Source organism: Triticum aestivum, chromosome 1D, assembly GCF_018294505.1.
Source record: "Triticum aestivum cultivar Chinese Spring chromosome 1D, IWGSC CS RefSeq v2.1, whole genome shotgun sequence".
Taxonomy (NCBI): Eukaryota; Viridiplantae; Streptophyta; class Magnoliopsida; order Poales; family Poaceae; genus Triticum; species Triticum aestivum.
This window is the reverse complement of record NC_057796.1, coordinates 224608815-224626377: the sequence shown is the minus strand read 5'-3', so window position 1 is coordinate 224626377 and position 17563 is coordinate 224608815.

The following is a 17563-nucleotide window of genomic DNA, read 5'->3' as shown; positions in this document are numbered from 1 at the left end:
GAGCTCCCACTCACTTTCTTGTAAACACAGGCTTCTCCATAAGTCTGCGTAAACCCAAACGCTTTGATCATCTCATCAAAGCGAATGTTCCAACTCCGAGATGCCTGCACCAGCCCATAGATTGAGCGCTGGAGCTTGCATACTTTGTCAGCATTCTTAGGATCGACAAAACCTTCCGGCTGCATCATATACAATTCTTCCTTAAGGAAGCCGTTAAGGAATGCCGTTTTGACGTCCATTTGCCATATTTCATAATCGTAGAATGCGGCAATTGCTAACATGATTCGGACGGACTTCAGCTTCGCTACGGGTGAGAAGGTCTCATCGTAGTCAACTCCTTGAACTTGTCGATAACCCTTAGCGACAAGTCGAGCTTTATAGATGGTAACATTTCCATCCGCGTCCGTCTTCTTCTTAAAGATCCATTTATTTTCTATCGCTCGCCGATCATCGGGCAAGTCTGTCAAAGTCCATACTTTGTTTTCATACATGGATCCTATCTCGGATTGCATGGCTTCAAGCCATTTGTTGGAATCTGGACCCGCCATTGCTTCTTCATAGTTCGAAGGTTCACCGTTGTCCAACAACATGATTTCCAGGACAGGGTTGCCGTACCACTCTGGTGCGGAACGTGTCCTTGTGGACCTACGAAGTTCAGTGGTAACTTGATCATGATCGTCATCATTAACTTCCTCTCTAGTCGGTGCAGGCACCACAGAAACATTTTCTTGTGCTGCGCTACTTTCTGGTTCGAGAGGGGTCATCTCATCAAGTTCCACTTTCCTCCCACTTACTTCTTTCGAGAGAAACTCTTTCTCCAGAAAGGACCCGTTCTTGGCAACGAAGATCTTGCCTTCGGATCTGAGGTAGAAGGTATACCCAATGGTTTCCTTAGGGTATCCTATGAAGACGCATTTTTCCGACTTGGGTTCGAGCTTTTCAGGTTGAAGTTTCTTGACATAAGCATCGCATCCCCAAACTTTAAGAAACGACAGCTTAGGTTTCTTTCCAAACCATAATTCATACGGTGTCGTCTCAACGGATTTCGACGGAGCCCTATTTAAAGTGAATGCGGCAGTCTCTAAAGCATAACCCCAGAATGATAGCGGTAGATCGGTAAGAGACATCATAGATCGCACCATATCCAATAGAGTGCGATTACGACGTTCGGACACACCATTACGCTGAGGTGTTCCAGGCGGCGTGAGTTGTGAAACAATTCCACATTTCCTTAAGTGTGTGCCAAATTCGTGACTCAAATATTCCCCTCCACGATCTGATCGTAAGAACTTTATTTTCCTGTCACGTTGATTCTCAACCTCACTCTGAAATTCCTTGAACTTTTCAAAGGTCTCAGACTTGTGTTTCATTAAGTAGACATACCCATATCTACTCAAGTCATCAGTGAGGGTGAGAACATAACGATAGCCACCGCGAGCCTCAACGCTCATTGGACCGCACACATCAGTATGTATGATTTCCAATAAGTTGGTTGCTCGCTCCACTGTTCCGGAGAACGGAGTCTTGGTCATTTTGCCCATGAGGCATGGTTCGCACGTGTCAAATGATTCATAATCAAGAGACTCCAAAAGTCCATCTGCATGGAGTTTCTTCATGCGTTTGACACCAATGTGACCAAGGCGGCAGTGCCACAAGTATGTGGGACTATCATTATCAACCTTACATTTCTTGGCATTCACACTATGAATATGTGTAACATCACGTTCGAGATTCATTAAGAATAAACCATTGACCAGCGGGGCATGACCATAAAACATATCTCTCATATAAATAGAACAACCATTATTCTCGGATTTAAATGAGTAGCCATCTCGCATTAAACGAGATCCAGATACAATGTTCATGCTCAAAGCTGGCACTAAATAACAATTATTGAGGTTTAAAACTAGTCCCGTAGGTAAATGTAGAGGTAGCGTGCCGACGGCGATCACATCGACCTTGGAACCATTCCCGACGCGCATCGTCACCTCGTCCTTCGCCAGTCTCCGCTTATTCCGCAGCTCCTGCTTTGAGTTACAAATATGAGCAACCGCACCGGTATCAAATACCCAGGAGCTACTACGAGCGCTGGTTAGGTACACATCTATAACATGTATATCACATATACCTTTGGTATTGCCGGCCTTCTTATCCGCTAAGTACTTGGGGCAGTTCCGCTTCCAGTGACCGTTTCCCTTGCAATAAAAGCACTCAGTCTCAGGCTTGGGTCCATTCTTTGTCTTCTTCCCGGCAGCTTGCTTACCGGGCGCGGCAACTCCCTTGCCGTCTTTCTTGAAGTTCTTCTTACCCTTGCCTTTCTTGAACTTAGTGGTTTTATTCACCATCAACACTTGATGTTCCTTTTTGATCTCCACCTCCGCTGATTTCAGCATTGAATATACCTCAGGAATGGTCTTTTCCATCCCCTGCATATTGAAGTTCATCACAAAGCTCTTGTAGCTAGGTGGGAGCGACTGAAGGATTCTGTCAACGACCGCGTCATCCGGGAGATTAACTCCCAGCTGAGACAAGCGGTTGTGCAACCCAGACATTTTGAGTATGTGTTCGCTGACGGAACTATTCTCCTCCATCTTACAACTGTAGAACTTGTCGGAGACTTCATATCTCTCGACCCGGGCATGAGCTTGGAAAACCATTTTCAGCTCTTGGAACATCTCATATGCTCCGTGCTGCTCAAAACGCTTTTGGAGCCCCGGTTCTAAGCTGTAAAGCATGCCGCACTGAACCAGGGAGTAATCATCACTACGTGACTGCCAGGCGTTCAGAACGTCTTGAGTTGCTGGGAAAACAGGTGCATCACCTAGCGGTGCTTCAAGGACATATGCTTTCTTGGCAGCTATGAGGATAATCCTCAGGTTACGGACCCAGTCCGTGTAGTTGCTACCATCGTCTTTCAGCTTGGTTTTCTCTAGGAACGCGTTGAAGTTGAGGGCAACATTAGCGTGGGCCATTTGATCTACAAGACATATTGTAAAGGTTTTTTAGACTAAGTTCATGATAATTAAGTTCATCTAATCAAATTATTAACGAACTCCCACTCAGACAGACATCCCTCTAGTCATCTAAGTGATACATGATCCGAGTCAACTAGGCCGTGTCCGATCATCACGTGAGACGGACTAGTCATCATCGGTGAACATCTTCATGTTGATCGTATCTGCTATACGACTCATGTTCGACCTTTCGGTCTCTTGTGTTCCGAGGCCATGTCTGTACATGCTAGGCTCGTCAAGTCAACCTAAGTGTATTGCGTGTGTAAATCTGGCTTACACCCGTTGTATGCGAACGTTAGAACCTATCACACCCGATCATCACGTGGTGCTTCGGAACAACGAACCTTCGCAACGGTGCACAGTTAGGGGGAACACTTTCTTGAAATTTTAGCGAGGGATCATCTTATTTATGCTACCGTCGTTCTAAGCAAATAAGATGTAAAACATGATAAACATCACATGCAATCAAATAGTGACATGATATGGCCAATATCATTTTGCTCCTTTTGATCTCCATCTTCGGGGCGCCATGTTCATCATCGTCACCGGCATGACACCATGATCTCCATCATCGTGTCTTCATGAAGTTGTCTCGCCAACTATTACTTCTACTACTATGGCTAACGGTTAGCAATAAAGTAAAGTAATTACATGACGTTCCAGTTGACACGCAGGTCATAAATAAATTAAGACAACTCCTATGGCTCCTGCCGGTTGTCATACTCATCGACATGCAAGTCGTGATTCCTATTACAAGAACATGATCAATCTCATACATCACATATATCATTCATCACATCCTTCTGGCCATATCACATCACATGACACTTGCTGCAAAAACAAGTTAGACGTCCTCTAATTGTTGTTGCAAACTTTTACGTGGCTGCTATAGGTTTCTAGCAAGAACGATTCTTACCTACGCCAAAACCACAACGTGATATGCCAATTTCTATTTACCCTTCATAAGGACCCTTTTCATCGAATCCGATCCGACTAAAGTGGGAGAGACAGACACCCGCTAGCCACCTTATGCAACTAGTGCATGTCAGTCGGTGGAACCTGTCTCACGTAAGCGTACGTGTAAGGTCGGTCCGGGCCGCTTCATCCCACGATGCCGCCGAATCAAGATAAGACTAGTAACGGCAAGTAAATTGACAAAATCGACGCCCACAACAACTTGTGTTCTACTCGTGCATAGAAACTACGCATAGACCTAGCTCATGATGCCACTGTTGGGGATCGTAGCAGAAATTAAAATTTTCTACGCATCACCAAGATCAATCTATGGAGTTTACTAGCAACGAGAGGGGAGGAGTGCATCTACATACCCTTGTAGATCGCGAGCGGAAGCGTTCAAGAGAACGGGGTTGATGGAGTCGTACTCGTCGTGATCCAAATCACCGATGATCCAAGCGCCGAACGGACGGCACCTCCGCGTTCAACACACGTACGGAGCGGTGACGTCTCCCACGCCTTGATCCAGCAAGGAGGAGGGAGAGGTTGAGGAAGAAGGCTCCAACAGCAGCACGACGGCGTGGTGGTGGTGGAGTGACAGTTCTCCGGCAGGGCTTCGCCAAGCACACGCGGAGGAGGAGAGGTGTTGGGGAGGGGAGGGGCTGCGCCTTGGATGTGGTGCTGCAGCCCTCCCCTCGCCCCTCTATTTATAGGGAGAAGGGGAAGGGGGCCGGCCCCTCTAGATGAGATCTAGAGGGGGGCGGCGGCCAAGGGGGGAGGGAGCTTGCCCCCCAAGCAAGGGGGGCGCCCCCCTTTAGGGTTCCCCCAAACCCTAGGCGCATGGGCCCTAGGGGGGTTGGCGCCCAGCCCACTAAGGGCTGGTTCCCTTCCACCTACAGCCCATAAGGCCCTCCGGGGTAGGTGGACCCTCCGGGTGGACCCCCGGAACCCCTCCGGTGGTCCCGGTACAATACCGGTATACCCCCGAATATTTCCGGTGACCGTATGGTGACTTCCCATATATAAATCTTCACCTCCGGACCATTCCGGAACTCCTCGTGACGTCCGGGATCTCATCCGGGACTCCGAACAACATTCGGTAATCACATACAAACCTTCCTTATAACCCTAGCGTCATCGAACCTTAAGTGTGTAGACCCTACGGGTTCGGGAATCATGCAGACATGACCGAGACACCTCTCTAGCCAATAACCAACAGCGGGATCTGGATACCCATGTTGGCTCCCACATGTTCCACGATGATCTCATCGGATGAACCACGATGTCGAGGATTCAAGCAATCCCGTATACAATTCCCTTTGTCAATCGGTACTTTACTTGCCCGAGATTCGATCGTCGGTATCCCAATACCTCGTTCAATCTCGTTACCGGCAAGTCACTTTACTCGTTCCGTAATGCATGATCCCGTGACTAACTACTTAGTCACATTGAGCTCATTATGATGATGCAATACCGAGTGGGCCCAGAGATACCTCTCCGTCATACGGAGTGACAAATCCCAGTCTCGATCCGAGCCAACCCAACAGACACTTTCGGAGATACCTGTAGTGCACCTTTATAGCCACCCAGTTACGTTGTGACGTTTGGTACACCCAAAGCATTCCTATGGTATCCGGGAGTTCCACGATCTCATGGTCTAAGGAAATGATACTTGACATTAGAAAAGCTTTAGCAAACGAACTACACAATCTAGTGCTATGCTTAGGATTGGTCTTGTCCATCACATCATTCTCCTAATGATGTGATCCCGTTATCAATGACATCCAATGTCCATGGTCAGGAAACCGTAACCATCTATTGATCAACGAGCTAGTCAACTAGAGGCTCACTAGGGACATGTTATGGTCTATGTATTCACACATGTATTACGATTTCTGGATAACACAATTAAATCATGAACAATAGACAATTATCATGAACAAGGAAATATAATAATAACCATTTTATTATTGCCTCTAGGGCATATTTCCAACAGAAGCCATCTAGCTAATAACTATGGACCCGAAGGACTGTGGTAAACTACTCACACATCATCTAGCTAATAATAATGATGTGGGCTTTAATATACTCTTTTATACTCCGTGATCGATTCCCCCTCCGGCAGATCACCGGAAAAGGCGCCAAGATTGGATCTCATAGGTACAGAAGGTTGCGGCGGTGGAAAAGTGGTTTCGTGGATCCCCCTGATGTTTTTAGGGTATAAGAGTATATATATGCGAAAGAAGTATGTCGGTGGAGCTACGAGGGGCCCATGAGGGTGGGGGCGCGCCTACCCCCTGGGCGCGCCCTCCTGCCTCGTGGTCGCCTCGTTGCGTCTCCGACTTCATCTCCAAGTCTTCTGGTTTGCTTTCGGTCCAAGAAAGATCATCGCAAATGTTTCATTCCGTTTGATATTCCTTTTCTGGGAAACATAGAAATAGGCAAAAAACAGAAACTTGCATTGGGCCTTCGTTTAATAGGTTAGTCCCAAAAATAATATAAAAGAGCATATTAAAGCCCATTAAACATCCAAAATAGATAATATAATAGCATGGAACAATCAAAAATTATAGATACGTTGGAGACGTATCAAGCATCCCCAAGCTTAATTCCTACTCGTCCTCGAGTAGGTAAATGATAAAAACAGAATTTTTGATGTGGAATGCTACCTAACATAATTTTCAATGTAATTCTGTTTATTGTGGCATGAATGTTCAGATCCATAAGATTCAAAATAAAAGTTTAATATTGACATAAAACAATAATACTTCAAGCATACTAATAAAGCAATCATGTCTTCTCAAAATAACATGGCCAAAGAAAGTTATCCCTACAAAATCATATAGTCTGGCTATGCACTATCTTCATCACACAAAATATTTAATCATGCACAACCCCGATGACAAGCCAAGCAATTGTTCATACTTTTGATGTTCTCAAACTTTTTCAACTTTCACGCAATACATGAGCGTGAGCCATGGACATATCACTATAAGTGGAATAGAATGGTGGTTGTGGAGAATACAAAAAGGAGAAGATAGTCTCACATCAACTAGGTGTATCAACGGGCTATGGAGATGCCCATCAATAGATATCAATGTGAGTGAGTAGGGATTGCCATGCAACGGATGCACTAGAGCTATAAGTGTATGAAAGCTCAACAAAAGAAACTAAGTGGGTGTGCATCCAACTTGCTTGCTCACGAAGACCTAGAGCAATTTTGAGGAAGCCCATCATTGGAATATACAAGCCAAGTTCTATAATGTAAAATTCCCACTAGTATATGAAAGTGACAACATAGGAGACTCTCTATCATGAAGATCATGGTGCTACTTTGAAGCACAAGTGTGGTAAAAGGATAGTAGCATTGTCCCTTCTCTGTTTTTCTCTCATTTGTTTTATTTTTTGGGCCTTTCTCTTTTTTTTATGGCCTCCTTTTTTTCGTCCGGAGTCTCATCCCGACTTGTGGGGGAATCATAGTCTCCATCATCCTTTCCTCACTGGGACAATGCTCTAATAATGATGATCATCACACTTTTATTTACTTACAACTCAAGAATTACAACTCAATACTTAGAACAAAATATGACTCTATGTGAATGCCTCCGGCGGTGTACCGGGATGTGCAATGATTCAAGAGTGACATGTATGAAAAATTATGAACGGTGGCTTTGCCACAAATACGATGTCAACTACATGATCATGCAAAGCAATATGACAATGATGGAGCGTGTCATAATAAACGCAACGGTGGAAAGTTGCATGGCAATATATCTCAGAATGGCTATGGAAATGCCATAATAGGTAGGTATGGTGGCTGTCTTGAGGAAGGTATATGGTGGGTGTATGATACCGGCGAAAGGTGCGCGGTATTAGAGAGGCTAGCAATGGTGGAAAGGTGAGAGTGCGTATAATCCATGGACTCAACATTAGTCATAAAGAACTCACATACTTATTGCAAAAATCTATTAGTTATCGAAACTAAGTACTACGCGCATGCTCCTAGGGGGATAGATTGGTAGGAAAAGACCATCGCTCGTCCCCGACCGCCACTCATAAGGAAGATAATCAATAAATAAATCATGCTCCGACTTCATCACATAACGGTTCACCATACGTGCATGCTACGGGAATCACAAACTTTAACACAAGTATCTCTCAAATTCACAACTACTCAACTAGCATGACTCTAATATCACCATCTTCATATCTCAAAACAATCATAAGGAATCAAACTTCTCATAGTATTCAATGCACTTTATATGATAGTTTTTATTATACCCATCTTGGATGCTCATCATATTAGGACTAATTTTATAGCCAAAGCAAATTACCATGCTGTTCTAAAAGACTCTCAAATTAATATAAGTGAAGCATGAGAGATCAATAATTTCTATAAAATAAAACCACCACCGTGCTCTAAAAAGATATAAGCGAAGCACTAGAGCAAAATTATCTAGCTCAAAAGATACAAGTGAAGCACATAGAGTATTCTAATAAATCCCGATTCATGCGTGTCTCTCCAAAAGGTGTGTACAGCAAGGATGATTGTGGTAAACTAAAAAGTAAAGACTCAAATCATACAAGACGCTCCAAGCAAAACACATATCATGTGGTGAATAAAAATATAGCCTCAAGTAAAGTTACCGATAGACGAAGACGAAAGAGGGGATGCCTTCCGGGGCATCCCCAAGATTAGGCTTTTGGTTGTCCTTGGGGTGCCTTGGGCATCCCCAATCTTAGGATCTTGCCACTCCTTATTCCAAAATCCATCAAATCTTTACCCAAAAACTTGAAAACTTCACAACACAAAACTTAAACAGAAAATCTCATGAGCACCGTTAGTATAAGAAAATAAACCACCACCTTAAGGTACTGTAATGAACTCATTCTTTATTTATACTGGTGTTAAACCTATTGTATTCCAACTTCTCTATGGTTCATACCCCCCCCCCCCGGATACTACCCATAGATTCATTAAAATAAGCAAACAACACACGAAAAACAGAATCTGTCAAAACAGAACAGTCTGTAGTAATCTGTATCAAACAAATACTTCCGGAACTCCAAAAATTCTGAACTAAATTTGTGGACGTGAGGAATTTGTATATTAATCATCTTCAAAAAGAATCAACCTAAAAGCACTCTCCAGTAAAAAATGGCAGCTAATCTCGTGAGCGCTAAAGTTTCTGTTTTTACAGCAAGATCGCAAAGACATCACCCAAGTCTTCCCAAAGGTTCTACTTGGCACAAACACTAATTAAAACATAAAACCACATCTAAACACAGGCTAGATGAATTATTTATTACTAAACATGAAAAAAAAGCAAAGAACAAAAATAAAATTGGGTTGCCTCCCAACAAGCGCTATCGTTTAACGCCCCTAGCTAGGCATTGAGATTTCGATGATGCTCACATGAATGACAAAAATTGAAGCGCAAAGAGAGCATCATGAAACACGTGACAAACACATCTAAGTCTAACATACTTCCTATGCACAGGCATCTTATAGGCAAACAAATTATCATATCAAGCAAAAACTAGCATATGCAAGGAAGTGGAAAGAAACAATAGCAATCTCAACATAACGAGAGGTAATTTTGTAACATGAAAATTTCTACAACCATATTTTCCTATCTCATAATAATTACATGTGGGATCATAAGGAAATTCAACAAAATAGCTTTCACATAAAATATTTTCAACACGATCCACATGCATGCGAAGTTGACACTCTTCTAAAATATTGGGATTAACATTAACTAAAGTCATGACCTCTCCAAACCCACTTTTCTCAAAAATTTCATAAGATTGAACATTCTGCAAATATGGGGGACCTAAGTTGACACTCTTACAAACCAACTTTCAATAATATTGCAAACACTATTATCAATCTCATATTCATCATGGGGCTTAAATAAATTTTCAAGATCATAAGAAGCACTATCACCCCAATCATGATCATTGCAACAAGTAGAGGACATAGCAAAACTAGCATCCCCAAGCTTAGGGTCTTGCATATTATTAGCACAATTTACATCAATAGAATTTATAATAAAATCATTGCGATCATACTTTTTATTCAAAGATCTATCGTGGATCGCTTCATAAAGTACTTCATCACAATTTCCAGATTCACGGATTTCAAGCAAAACCTCATAAAGATAATCTAGTGCACACAACTCACTAGCAATTGGCTCATCATAATTGGATCTCTTAAAAAGATTAGCAAGGGGATGAGGATCCATATCAATAGATTTTTAGCAAGTAAAGATGCAAGCACATAGAAGGCACATGGCAACACAAGCAAACGAAAAGACGAACGGAAGAGGGGCGAAGAAAAGGCAAAGGTTTTCGAAAATCGTTTTAGAAGTGGGGGAGAGGAAAACGAGAGGCGAATGGCAAATAATGTAATGCGAGGGAGAAGAGTTTATGATGGGTACTTAGTATGTCTTGACTTGGCGTAGATTTTCCCGGCAATGGCGCCAGAAATCCTTCTTGCTACCTCTTGAGCATGCGTTGGTTTTCCCTTAAAGAGGAAAGGGTGATGCAGCAAAGTACCGTAAGTAGTTCCCTCAGTTTTTGAGAACTAAGGTATCAATCCAGTAGGAGATTACACGCAAGTCACCTAGTACCTGCACAAACAATAAAGAACCTTGCAACCAACGCGATAAAGGGGTTGTCAATCCCTTCACGGTCACTCGCAAAAGTGAGATCTAATAAAGATAGTAAAGTAAATATTTTTGGTATTTTTGTTGTATAGATTGGAAAGTAAAGATTGCAAAATGAACGGCGACAGAAATTGGCAAGTTGATAGGAAACTAATATGATGTAAAATAGACACGGGGGCCATAGGTTTCACTAGTGGCTTCTCTCAAGATAGCATATATTACGGTGGGTGAACAAATTACTGTCGAGCAATTGATAGAAAAGCGCATAGTTATGAGAATATCTAGGCATGATCATGAATATAGGCATCATGTCCGTGTCAAGTAGACCGAAACGATTCTGCATCTACTACTATTACTCCACACATCGACCGCTATCCAGCATGCATCTAGAGTATTAAGTTCATAAGAACAAAGTAACACATTAAGCAAGATGACATGATGTAGAGGGATAAACTCAAGCAATATGATATAAACCCCATCTTTTTATCCTCGATGGCAACAATACAATATGTGCCTTGCTGCCCCTACTGTCACTGGGAAAGGACACCGGAAGATTGAACCCAAAGCTAAGCACTTCTCCCATTGCAAGAAAGATCAATCTAGTAGGCCAAACTAGACCGATAATTCGAAGAGACTTGCAAAGATATCAAATCATGCATATAAGAATTTGGAGAAGAACCAAATATTATTCATAGATAAACTTGATCATAAATCCACAATTCATCGGATCTCGACAAACACACCGCAAAAAGTATTACATTGAATAGATCTCCAAGAACATCGAGGAGAACTTTGTATTGAGAACCAAAGAGAGAGAAGAAGCCATCTAGCTAATAACTATGGACCTGAAGGTCTGTGGTAAACTACTCACACATCATCGAAGAGGCTATGGTGTTGATGTAGAAGCCCTCCATGATCGATTCCCCCTTTGGCAGATCGCCGGAAAAGGCCCCAAGATGGGATCTCACGGGTACAGAAGGTTGCGGCGATGGAAAAGTGGTTTCGTGGCTCCCCCTAATGTTTTTAGGGTATAAGAGTATATATAGGCGAAAGATGTACGTGGGTGGATCTACGAGGGGCCCACGAGGGTGGGGGTGCGCCTACCCCCCTGGGCACGCCCTCCTGCCTCGTGGCCGCCTTGTTGCGTCTTCGACTTCATCTCCAAGTCTTCTGGTTTGCTTTTGGTCCAAGAAAGATCATCGCGAAGGTTTCATTCCGTTTGGATTCCGTTTGATATTCCTTTTCTGCGAAACACTGAAATAGGCAAAAAAACAGAAATTGGCACTGGGCCTTCGGTTAATAGGTTAGTCCCAAAAATAATATAAAAGAGCATATTAAAGCCCATTAAACATCCAAAACAGATAATACAATAGCATGGAACAATAAAAAATTATAGATACGTTGGAGACGTATCATGCATCAACCCCCATGCATAGATTACCCCAATGTCACATCAGGAATCCGCGAGTTGAGTGCCAAAACATATATCAAGTGAATCAATACGATACCCCATTATCACCACGAGTATTCAATTGCAAGACATATATCAAGTGTTCTCAAATCCAGAAAAGTATTCAATCCGATAAAACAAAATCTCAAAGGGAAAACTCAATTCATCACAAGATAGAGAGGGGAAAACACCATATGATCTGACTATATTAACAAAGCCCGTGATACATCAAGATCGTGACATCTCAAGAACACGAGAGAGAGAGAGAGAGAGATTAAACACATAACTACTGGTACAAACCCTTGATACGTCCATTTTGCATCATGCTTTTATATCGATATTGATTGCATTATGGGCTGTTATTACACATTATGTCACCATACTTATGCCTATTCTCTCTTATTTTACATGGTTTACACGAAGAGGGAGAATGCCGGCAGCTGGAAATCTGGGCTGGAAAAGGAGCAAATATTAGAGACCTATTCTGCACAACTCCAAAAGTCCTGAAACTTCATGGACGCACGTTTTGGAATTAATAAAAAATACTGGCGAAAGAATCAACCAGAGGGGGCCCACACCCTGGCCACGAGGGTGGGGGCGCGCCCTACCCCCTGGGCACGCCCCCTGTCTCGTGGGCCCCCTGGCAGGCCTCCGGTGCCCATCTTATGCTATATGAAGTCTTTCACCCTAGAAAAAATTAGAAGGAAGCTTTTGGAACGAAACACCGCCGCCACGAGGCGGAACCTTGGCGGAACCAATCTAGGGCTCTGGCGGAGCTGTTTTGCCAGGGAAACATCCCTCCGGGAGGGGGAAATCATCACCATCGTTGTCACCATCGATCCTCCCAGCAGGAGGGGGTCAATCTCCATCGACATCTTCACCAACACCATCTCCTCTAAAACCCTAGTTCATCTCTTGTATCCAATCTTTGTCCAAAACCTCAGATTGGTACCCGTGGGTTGCTAGTAGTGTTGATTACTCCTTGTAGTTGATGCTAGTTGGTTTATTTGGTGGAAGATCATATGTTCAGATCCTTTATGCATATTAATACCCCTCTAATTATGAACATGAATATGATTTGTGAGTAGTTACGTTTGTTCCTCAGGACATGGGAGAAGTCTTGCTATAAGTAGTCATGTGAATTTGGTATTCGTTCGATATTTGGATGAGATGTATGTTGTCTTTCCTTTAGTGGTGTTATGTGAACTTCGACTACATGACACTTCACCATTGTTTGGGCCTAGAGGAAGGCATTGGTAAGTAATAAGTAGATGATGGGTTGCTAGAGTGACAGAAGCTTAAACCCTAGTTTATGCGTTGCTTCGTAAGGGGCTGATTTGGATCCATATGTCTCATGCTATGGTTAGGTTTACCTTAATACTTCTTTTGTAGTTGCAGATGCTTGCGATAGGGGTTAATCATAAGTGGGATGCTTGTACAAGAAAGGGCAGTACCCAAGCACCGGTCCACCCACATATCAAATTATCAAAGTAACAAACGCGAATCATATGAGCGTGATGAAAACTAGTTTGACGATAATTCCCATGTGTCCTCGAGAGCGCTTTCCTTTATATAAGAGTTTGTCCAGGCTTGTCCTTTGCTACAAAAAGGATTGGGCCACCTTGCTGCACCTTATTTACTTTTGTTACTTGTTACCCGTTACAAATTACCTTATCACAAAACTATCTGTTACCGATAATTTCAGAGCTTGCAGAGAATACCTTACTGAAAACTGCTTGTCATTTCCTTCTGCTCCTCGTTGGGTTCGACACTCTTACTTATCGAAAGGACTACGATAGATCCCCTATACTTGTGGGTCATCAAGACTCTTTTATGGTGCCATTGCCGAGGAGTGAAGCGCCTTTGGTAAGTGGAATTTGGTAAGGAAAAATTTATATAGTGTGCTGAAATTTACTGTCACTTGTTACTATGGAAAGTAATCCTTTGAGGGGCTTGTTCGGGGTATCTTCGCCCCGACCAGTAGAGCAAAGAGTTGCTCCTCAACCTACTGAACATACTGAAAATGTTTACTTTGAAATTCCTTCGGGTATGATAGAGAAACTGCTAGCTAATCCTTTCACAGGTGATGGAACATTACATCCCGATTTGCACCTAATCTATGTGGATGAAGTTTGTGGATTATTTAAGCTTGCAGGTATGCCCGAGGATGTTATCAAGAAGAAGGTCTTCCCTTTATCTTTGAAGGGAAAGGCATTGACATGGTTTAGGCTATGTGATGATATGGGATCATGGAACTACAACCGATTGAAATTGGAATTTCATCAGAAGTTTTATCCTATGCATCTTGTTCATCGTGATCGTAATTATATATATATAATTTTTGGCCTCGCGAAGGAGAAAGCATCGCTCAAGATTGGGGGAGGCTTAAGTCAATGTTATATTCATGCCCCAATCATGAGCTCTCAAGAGAATTATTATTCAAAAAATTTATGCTCGGCTTTCTCTCAATAATCGCTCCATGCTTGATACTTCTTGTACTGGTTCTTTTATGATGAAGACTATTGAATTCAAATGAGATTTATTGGAAAGAATTAAACGCAACTCTGAAGATTGAGATCTTGACGAGGGTAAGGAGTCAGGTATAACACCTAAGTTTGATTGTGTTAAATCTTTTATGGATACCGATGTTTTCCGTGAATTTAGCACTAAATATGGACTTGACTCTGAGATAGTAGCTTCTTTCTGTGAATCCTTTGCTACTCATGTTGATCTCCCTAAGGAGAAGTGGTTTAAATATAATCCTCCCATTGAAGTAAAAGTAGCTTCACCTATTAAAGTTGAAGAAAAGACTATCACTTATAATGTTGATCCTGTTGTTCCTACTTCTTATATTGAGAAACCACCTTTCCCTGTTAGAATAAAGGATCATGCTAAAACTTCAACTGTGGTTCGTAAGAGTAACACTATAACACCTACACCCCCTGAGCAAATTAAAGTTGAACCTAGTATTTCTATGATTAAAGGTCTCTTGGCTGATAATATTGATGGGCATGTCATTTACTTCTGTGATGAAGCAGCTAGAATTGCTAGACCTGATACTAAAAATAAACATAGACCTGTTGTAGGCATGCCTGTTATTTCTGTTAAAATAGGAGATCATTGCAATCATGGCTTATGTGATATGGGTGCTAGTGCAAGTGCAATACCTCATTCCTTATACAAAGAAATTATGCATGATATTGCACCTGCTGAGATAGAAGAAATTGATGTTACAATTAAGCTTGCCAATAGTTAAATATCCTGCTGATTTTCTTGTTCTTGGTTCCCCACAAGATAGCTTTTGTCCCATTATATTTGGTAGACCCTTCTTGAATACTGTTAATGCTAGGATAGACTGCAAAAAGGATGTTGTTACTATTGGTTTGGGGGATATGTCTCATGAGTTTAATTTTGCTAAATTTCGTAGACAACCCCATGATAAAGAATTGCCTAGTAAAGATGAAATTATTGGTCTTGCTTCTATTGTCGTGCCTCCTAATGATCCTTTAGAACATTATTTGCTCGACCATGAAAATGATATGTTTATGAATGAAAGAAGGGAATAGATGAAGTATTCTTTAAACAGGGACCTATTTTGAAACACAACTTGCCTGTTGAAATCCTAGGGGATCCTCCTCCACCCAAGGGTGATCCCGTGTTTGAGCTTAAATCATTACCTGATACTCTTAAATATGCTTATCTTGATGAGAAAAAGATATATCCTGTTATTATTAGTGCTAACCTTTCAGAGCATGAAGAAAAGAAATTATTGAAAACTCTGAAGAAGCACCGTGCTACTATTGGATATACTCTTGATGATCTTAAGGGCATTAGTCCCACTCTATGTCAGCACAAAATAAAATTGGAGAAAGACGCTAAACCGGTTGTTGATCACCAATGATGGTTAAATCCTAAGATGAAAGAAGTGGTAAGAAAAGAAATACTAAAGCTTCTGGAGGCAGGTATAATTTATCCCGTTGCTGATAGTCAGTGGGTAAGTCTTGTCCATTGTGTCCCTAAGAAAGGAGGCATTACTGTTGTCCCTAATGATAAAGATGAATTGATCCCACAAAGAATCGTTACAGGTTATAGAATGGTAATTGATTTCTGCAAACTAAATAAAGATACTAAAAAGGATCATTACCCTTTACCTTTTATTGATCAAATGCTAGAAAGATTATCCAAACGTACGCATTTTTGCTTTCTAGATGGTTATTCTGGTTTCTCTCAAATACCTGTGTCAAAAGAGGATCAAGAAAAGACCACTTTTACTTGCCCTTTCGGTACCTTTGCTTATAGACATATGCCTTTTGGTTTATGCAATGCACCTGCTACCTTTCAAAGATGCATGATGGCTATATTCTCTGATTTTTGTCAAAAGATTGTTGAGGTTTTCATGGATGATTTCTCCATATATGGAACTTCTTTTGATGATTGCCTGAGCAACCTTGATCGAGTTTTGCAGAGATGTGAAGAAACTAATCTTGTCTTGAATTGGGAGAAGTGCCACTTTATGGTTAATGAAGGTATTGTCTTGGGGCATAAAATTTCTGAAATAGGTATTGAAGTCGATAAAGCTAAAGTTGATGCTATTGAAAAGATGTCGTGTCCTAAGGACATTAAAGGTATAAGAAGTTCCCTTGGTCATGCCGGTTTTTATAGGAGGTTCATTAAGGACTTCTCAAAAATTTCTAGGCCTCTGACTAATCTCTTACAAAAATATGTTCCTTTTATCTTTGATGATGATTGTGTAGAAGCATTTGAAATACTTAAGAAAGCCTTGATTTCTGCACCTATTGTTCAGCCACCTAATTGGAATTTACCCTTTGAAATTATGTGTGATGCTAGTGATTATGCTTTAGGTGATGTTCTAGGACAAAGAGTTGATAAGAAATTAAAGGTTACTCAATATGCCAGTAAAACTCTCGACAGTGCCCAGAGAAATTATGCTACTACTGAAAAAGAATTTTTAGCAGTTGTATTTGCTTGTGATAAGTTCCGACCTTATATTATTGATACTAAAGTAACTATTCACACTGATCATGCTGCTATTAAATATCTTATGGAAATGAAAGATGCTAAACCTAGACTTATTAGATGGGTTCTCTTGCTGCAAGAATTTGATTTGCATATTATTGATAGAAAGGGAGCTGAGAGCCCCGTTGCAGACAACTTGTCTAGGTTAGAGAATGTTCTTGATGACCCACTACCTATTGATGATAGCTTTCCTGATGAACAATTAGCTGTCATAAATGCTTCTCGTACTGCTCCATGGTGTGCTGATTATGCTAATTACATTGTTGCTAAATTTATACCACCTAGTTTCACATACCAGCAAAAGAAAAAGTTCTTCTATGATTTAAGACATTACTTCTGGGATGACCCACACCTTTATAAAGGAGTAGATGGTGTTATTAGACGTTGTGTACCTGAGCATGAACATGAACAGATCCTACGCAAGTGTCACTCCGAGG